Source organism: Phalacrocorax aristotelis, chromosome 2, assembly GCF_949628215.1.
Source record: "Phalacrocorax aristotelis chromosome 2, bGulAri2.1, whole genome shotgun sequence".
Classification (NCBI taxonomy): domain Eukaryota; kingdom Metazoa; phylum Chordata; class Aves; order Suliformes; family Phalacrocoracidae; genus Phalacrocorax; species Phalacrocorax aristotelis.
This window is the reverse complement of record NC_134277.1, coordinates 123955028-123962902: the sequence shown is the minus strand read 5'-3', so window position 1 is coordinate 123962902 and position 7875 is coordinate 123955028.

The following is a 7875-nucleotide window of genomic DNA, read 5'->3' as shown; positions in this document are numbered from 1 at the left end:
CTGCAAATTCCTAGATTTATTAATGAAAATTACAATGGACTACAGCTGCAATATAAATACTGAAAATATTTTTGCAAAAACTCTAAAAAATTCTTAAATTCTTCTTAAATTAATCTGTTTTGCCTACCCTTACTTTTCATCACATGCTACTGAGCTGCTTGCTTAACCCCAGCAGGCATCTGAAGTATGTGCTTGTGGGTTCATCCACCTAGGGAACAGAAACATCACCATGTGATTTATTTGATCAATCAAAATGCCACTGTCTCTTAAGACAGGACATGAAATATTTACTGGAACTTATTTGCAGAGGAGACATACAATATTTTTTTGCTTTATAATAAAACTGAGGAAATTATAAGGTTCTTATAGATATTCCATGAACAGAAGTGGAGGCTAACTTTTTGGATAAATTATTCATGGTGAGTCACTCATTCAGCTCCACTGTGAACCTCATTTTTCTGTATGGCTTCAGTTTCCTGAGATTTAGTGCTTCTCCTTTTTCCTCTGTGCATCCCTAATTTATGCACCAGAAGGATGCATTAATCCGAAGAGGCAGTCATCCAAAAATGAGGATGGTCCATGTGTTCCTAAGAGAAAAATGTTTGAAAAATAGAGGATGTGCAAGTTTCTGCAACATCAGGGAAGCTGTAATTTATGCATTATCAATTACTATAGCTTTTCCCAAGCAATTTTGCTTTTTCCTGTGAAATATATGCTATCTTAGGAACTACTGTGTAACAGATTACTCTCTCTGGCAGAAGTGTGGACTACCTCCATAAAGAAACATACTCTGGTTTAAAACAGTGATCTAAACAGCCAGCAAAGCCGTTGGCCAGTCTTTAACTTGGTATTTTTAATTTCTCAGTACCAGATTCTGTACTGTGTACCTCCAGAGTCAAGTGGCTTTACTGGCACACAATTCATCTGATCAACTTTTATGAAACTATTTTTTAATTAAAAACTAGAGGAAGAGAGGCAGGGGCTGCCTTTTGGTATTGTAGCCTACAAATTTCATTCCTATTACTCATACCCATATTATTGTGGAAAAACTATTGAACGTTCATCAAGAATTAAGGACTGAAATAGTCTGTTGTGGTCCCTGGATGCAGATATTGGAACCTCTGTCTTTTCTGACCAAGGTTCTAAATGCTGTGTTGGCTGGAAATTTAAATCCATGCTTAATTAATTTCCCCTTTTCCCCTGGCTTATCCTATCTGACAAAGCACTTTTGCACTCCTTATTGAGTTTCTGTTACAAAGTGCCTTGGGATACTTCTACATGAAAGGCACTACATAAGCTTACATGCTCATATTGTATTGTTATTAGTTTTGTAACATTGATTGGTTCTAGAGCATTTGTTAGCCTTTTCTTATTCTGCAAGTTGTGTTTCACAAAAGTAGAGAATGTAATAAATGAAAAGCGAAACAAAGAGTTGTAAACACCGATTAGATTCAATAAAAAATTCTGTTTTCTAAATTTCAGGAATTGCATTCTTGTTTAATGGAATTCAGTGCCAAAAAATCTATTGATTTCAAGAAAGCCAAGATCTCACCCAGAAATCTGGCTAATGGTTTTGCTATCATCCACCTTTTCCTGAGAAATAGGACCACCTTTCTGTATAAAAAGTATATTTTCAGAAAAACATCACCTTAAGGGCCAAGCTGGGTTTTAATATGTTCTGTTTAGTAAAAAAACTAAAAATTCTCTTGCACTGCACTGAGTTTTCAGAGGACAGTACTTTTCTTCCAGATACTGACCACCTATACACAACTCCTATTTAAGTGTTAAACTTGCGCTGATTTAATGCAATTATATGCCTTAAGAAATCCCAAATTTCAATATCATATAAATAATTTTCTATATACACGAGTATTATTAATACTTCTGTGTTATTAGTTATGATTTATAAGACTTTTTTTACTATATGTACTGTATATGCTGTAGTGTTGAAGCATAATATGCTAAACTTAATCAGTCCTTCAAAACAGAACGGTTTCTCCTCCTGGTCTTAATTATTTACTTATGAACAACATGGTTTAATTTTTCACTTAGGAATGTAGTGCTGTGGTGATTTCATTGATAGCTAAACCACCCACAGGAAGAGGTGAATCTTTTATCACAACCTAAACTTAGGAAAACACAATGTGTGGTAGGAGTGCTGAAGCCAGATCTCTGTCCCATACATTCAATTTTGAATCTGACGCCTTTCTGGCATAACACGTCTGTTGTATCCATCTTCTGCAAGAAGCAGAAAGAAGAGGTCTTCTTGTAGATGATTTAGTCATGGACCACTGAAAGGACCAGGACCTTCAGCTGTGTTCAGGATTAGAATGAAAACCAAAGGAAAGTGAGGAATATTGGTGTGATGTATTCTCATTACTGTGTTCTATTTAACAGATGGGGTACAGTACGATGAACCATCTGTAGGTTATGGAGTGGCATCTGGGTCAGACCAAGGAAGAGCAAATTGGATTGATCCAAGCATGGGATTATAGAAGCATAGATCAGTTTGGCTAAATCCATATCTGAATAGAAAGGGTACTTTTTCTAGGTTAGATACAGGTGAAACCAAATTTTTCTGTCTTCTGTCACTAATAATTAACAAAGGCTCCACAAGGCACTGGTGTTTCAAGTTGTGGAGAACAGTCCTGCTCTTTGGTGGGAAACACTTCCACTCATGCTCCGTAGTGTTGGATCATTTCTTCAAAAGGAGCATTTCTTCAAAAGTAAGGAAAGTTACTTTTTATCTGGAACTCTTGTTCCAGATGTTGTGAGACATTTTAGATATTCAGATAAGTTGAACTGTTCAGTGTGAATGTGTAGAGATATGAGTATTTCGAATGTTTTAGCAGAGAGAGAAGTAATAGAGCAGAGCTGCCTGGATGTCTCTTGATAGAAGGAGTAACTGGACATTTCACACTTTGCTGCTATCTCTTGATTAGGAGGGTAAGAAACCCAGCAATCAGTGGTACTGAAGTATCTCAGAAGGTTTATGTTACTAAAATGTATTCCTTAAATTTATCCAAAATGTTTAAGAGGTATGTCATTATAAATAATGGTATTGACAGCATACTAAAAAGCAATTTGCTAACTGAAGTAGTTATTACTTATTCTACAGTTGTTAATATTTTGCTGGTTTCATTTAAGTACTGGTAGATTATATGTATCCAATTATATCTGAACTCAAGTTTCAGACAGTAATGGAATGATGGTAGGCAGTTTGATAGACAGAAGTTTATTTGGCCACTCAGGTAAAGTTCATAGCATGAAAGAAAAGGAGGACTGTGCATGCCTAGCTGCATTTAAAAAGGAATGATTCACTGGTAAGTCTTTTTGTGAGCTTCACAAAATAAGCAGGTTTTTAAGAAGTAGTTTTATGAAAAGAGCAGTAGTCTGGCAGATGACCTGAGAAAGAGGTGAAAGCAGTACTTAGATGGTGGAAGAAATGGACACATGAAACAAAATCTTACAAAAAGGCTCAAAGATGTTTCTTGGTAAGAATTGAGATTATGATTGATTTGTGTTGCTATCACCTTCACAGTACTCTTATCCCATAGCACTGCTTAAAAGTGAGTCAGACTGCAAAAGCTGTTTGTTCCTAGCCTGCATCTGGAAAAACTGTCAGGATTGTCCTTTGGGCCTGGCTTCTTTTTCCACAGCAGTTGGTCGTAGACTCAAGATTTTCTGGAAACTGCTGGGAAGAAAGCACCTTTGTCATAATCCTGAATAAGCAAGTTTGGAATAGAACTGAGGTAGACTCTTGTGTTTGCTCGTGACTCATCTGTCTCCCACTAGCAGAGAGCGTGGGACCCTCGCAGTCCTTAACGTGCTTTGCTGAAGCAAAGTGTGTCCCTGAGTCCAAATAAACTCAGTAACAGATGCTAAATGAAGATAGTCAATAGTTATATCTACTACCAGGATATTTTCCCTGACTTTGTGCAGACATTTCTGAGCTTGACAAAAAGTCTTTTTCTGCAATTCAAGATTGGGTGTTAACAACATACATTCCCAGCTTTCCTCCGCAGTGTTTCCTATGATGGTAACTGGCTGGGACAGAGTTGTGCCATCTTCTCATTCAAATATTTTTCCCTGATACATCTAGATTAGGCATTTCTCTTGAGATGAAGATCATGCTGTTTCTATTGATAACTGATCTTCAGATAAACAATGGACATTAATCTTGAGTACCTATTCCCAAGGTCTGATAACAGAATGATGAGTTAGGAGTATCTACTGCTTGCTGTCTAGCTTGGAAAAGGAATGTCCTCCTTGCACTAGCCATTGTAGAAATTCAAATGGTTATGCGGCTTTGAAAATATTAACCTCTGCCTCTTACTCCATGATTTTTGGTATAAACAAGGCTGTCATGTTGTCATCAATCATACTTTCTTAAATTCCCAATAAATCTTGTTCATTTCTTATTCTTTTCTGACAACACTCTTAGGTTCTTAAGGAATTAGGCTGGCACATTTGCCAGTACTCCACTCAAAGAATCTGTGGAAATCTATGTTTTATGTTAAGGAAAAATGATTTTGTAATTGATGTTTGATAGAAATCGAACTGTCAAGCATAAACAAACACTGAACAGTAAGTATGTGATACAGTTTACAGTGAGGCAAAGGTAAGTATACTCTGGTCACAGAAGAAATAAAATAATAGTGCTGGAATTTACCTATTCTTATTATTACATCTTGTATGTCAACCATTCTCATCATAACTAATCAAACAAGCATTAACATAAATTGTAATGGCAATCAAATTTATAGGTCTGTTATGTCTAAGTTCCTCCCTAGTTTCCTTCTTCATCATCCAGTCCCCCTCTAACTAGCCATCAAATTGTGAAATCTACAGTGCTCTCATTCCTCCTCTCCCTTCACTCTCCCGTTCCCTCCTCTCCTCCTCTCCTCTCCCTTTCCTAGATCTCTGATGAGTTGAGGGACCTCAAATATTTGCATATTTTGTAGTCCCATATGCTTTCATACTTCAGAAACAGTTGTTTTTACTGCTAAGCCAGTTAACGAGAAAGAGTAAACAAGAAAAAGAAAGACATTCAAAATTCAAGTATTTTCCACTTCAAGTTTTCTACTTTCAAACATTAATGTGAGTTGGTTAAGGCTTGCATAAAATGTTTGGAACTCATGTCCAGAAAACATAAAAATATTTTTTTCCATTAAAAAGGTATTCTTCAAATGATATTATAAAAGGCAATAAGAACCTAGACTCTTAAAAACATTGTCACTGTTTCTGTAAAGAGAAGTAGTAAGTTATTTGACTTAACTCTTTAGTGAACTGTTCTGAATAATCATTAAGATGGTTGAAATAGGAACTGTATCTCATACTCCTTTTGAGACACCTGTGGCTGGAGTTGTTAGTTATGATGAATCACTTGCCTAATTCCTGTAGATATCACAGAATCACAGAATCCCAGGTTGGAAGGGACCTCAGGGATCATCTAGTCCAACCTTTCTAGGAAGAGCCCAGTCTAGACAAGATGGCCCAGCACCCTGTCCAGACGACTCTTGAAGATTTCCAACGTGGCCGAGTCAACCACCTCCCTGGGGAGATTATTCCAATGGTTGACTGTCCTCACTGTGAAAAATTTCCCTCTTGTGTCCAGTCGGAATCTCCCCAAGAGCAACTTGTGTCCATTCCCCCTTGTCCTCTCCATGTGACTCCTTGTAAAAAGGGAGTCTCCATCTTTGGTTAATTTCTAGCCCAAACCTTCAGTCTCAATGTCTCTTTTCTTTTTGTTATTTCATTTGATTATGGATTTACAATTTTTCTACTTAAAGACTCCAAAGCAATGATTAATTAGTTTCAATGTATGCTTTTCTGTAATAGTTTTATAATATATGTCGAATCCACATCACTTTAACTGTGACTGCTAGAGTGGCAGATAGTTATTTGCATTTTTTTCCTACCTGACAGCTTGTTGCATCTTAGAATGTTCCTTGCCTTGAACTAAAACTTGTACATTATTTAATATATTACAGGAGTAGTTGTCTTCCCCATCACAACTGCTGTGTTCATAAGCACACATTAAATGTTATCCTCCCAACCCTACACAGGAATTTAGAGTTGCATATTGGCTGGCTGAATAGCTCTGTCTGACTGATGTCAAGGGTGGATTCAGCCAAGTAAAAGCAAGCCGAAACAGACTGTGGACAGCCTGGAGATAGCAAGGAAGGGAAAAGAATGCAGCCATGGGACCTCCTGCTGCATTAAAGGGAGGTACTGGCTCCTGAAAATTAATTGTTCGTAGTCCCATTGTCTGTTGTCAAAAACAACAAAAAAAAGCTTATCTTCTTTATGTTTTCTCTAACCAGACTGTAGTTACCAGTATGCTTTTTATTTACTCACTGGTGTTAGCAGGCTGACTACTCACATGTATGTCTTTCTGGATGCAAAGGTTGTGTGGATGATCTGTAGATTTGCCTAGAAATTTAATCCATTCTAAGCCAAATTCTTGGCTTGGGTCCCACTGGAATTTATTGACCTACTCAACCTGGACAGATTGAATGAGTAAATGAAAAAGAGGCCAGGGAGGCTGGATTTGGCCCAGATCTTGGCCATTCATTCATATTACTGAGTTTAAGAACTTCTTGAGCTCCACTCAACAAAAATTAGGTTTCCTCCAAACTGGCTTTTACTAAACGTAACTTACCTGTTAGAAAAGGATCCAAATATACAACTCTAGCCATATAAAGTTCTTGATCTATGAGCTATAGAATGACATTGTGAAGAAGTCATCCCTTTCATTAAAACAGTATTTCAAATAGAGGGTTTATGTGTATTATTTTTATATTATCTGAATATCCTTATGATCCTACAAGCTTCTAAACTGAAAACAAACAAAAAAAAAAAACAAAAAACCGAGAAGATAATTTAAATCTGTGCTGTCCTCCTCTAAGTTTCCTTTCCTGTGGGGAGAATCCTGCTAAAATAGTAAACTAGAGTTAAAATAGGGGAAGAAAAAGAGGTTTAAAAAGAAAAAAAGCCATTTCATGAGACTATTGCAGCCTGAAATGGTTGTCCTTTAGCCTCAGGCATCACAGTGAGCTTGAGGCATGGGTAGATTTACCATAACTGCATGCCTTTTCCTATGTTATTGCTGACTTACCATTGCTCCACTCTTTTTACGTGCTTCTTTTTATTTGCTCAATCATTTCACAGACCAGTTGTTCTTTTTGGTCAGGTGGCCTATAACATTTAGTTTACTGTCTGAAACATCTCCAAGCTCAGTACATAATGACTCGACACCATTACCCATTTCTCCCCAACCTCTTCTTATGGGGGCTAATAAATCCTCTTTCACCAACAAGGTTATGGCAGCTCCTTTGCTTTTCTTATATGTCTTTTTAAAATAAAATATATCTTTTAATATCATGCTCCAGCCAGCTTTCAGTTATGATACCATATTTTCTCCACATTATTATCTGTCCAGTTCTGTTCTTTTTTTTTTCCTAGCTAAACCTTTCATTTGTGTATATAGACAGACACTGTAATACCCCCAAGTAACTGAGCTTATTTTGTTCTGTCTTAGTGCTCATAAATATGAATTTCCTTTTATCTTTCTTCCCATCTATAGCCCATGTGCATTCCTTTCATCTTGCTTCAGCCCTGGACTGAACTTCTCACAACTCTGGCATTTTAAAAAAAGAGCATTGCCTGCATACGGCAGTAAACTTTTCTATTTGTAGAAAATACCCTTTAACCCTGGAATGATAGCTACAGTGCACAGGAAAAGCCCCTGTCCCTTTCACAGATACAACTTGTAAACCAAGTGTAAGGGTTTGTAAGAAAGGGGTGAAATGCATTTTTGTGTTGTGTGTGGTACTAAAAGATGAGAAACAGTCAGATTTTCTTTAATTATAA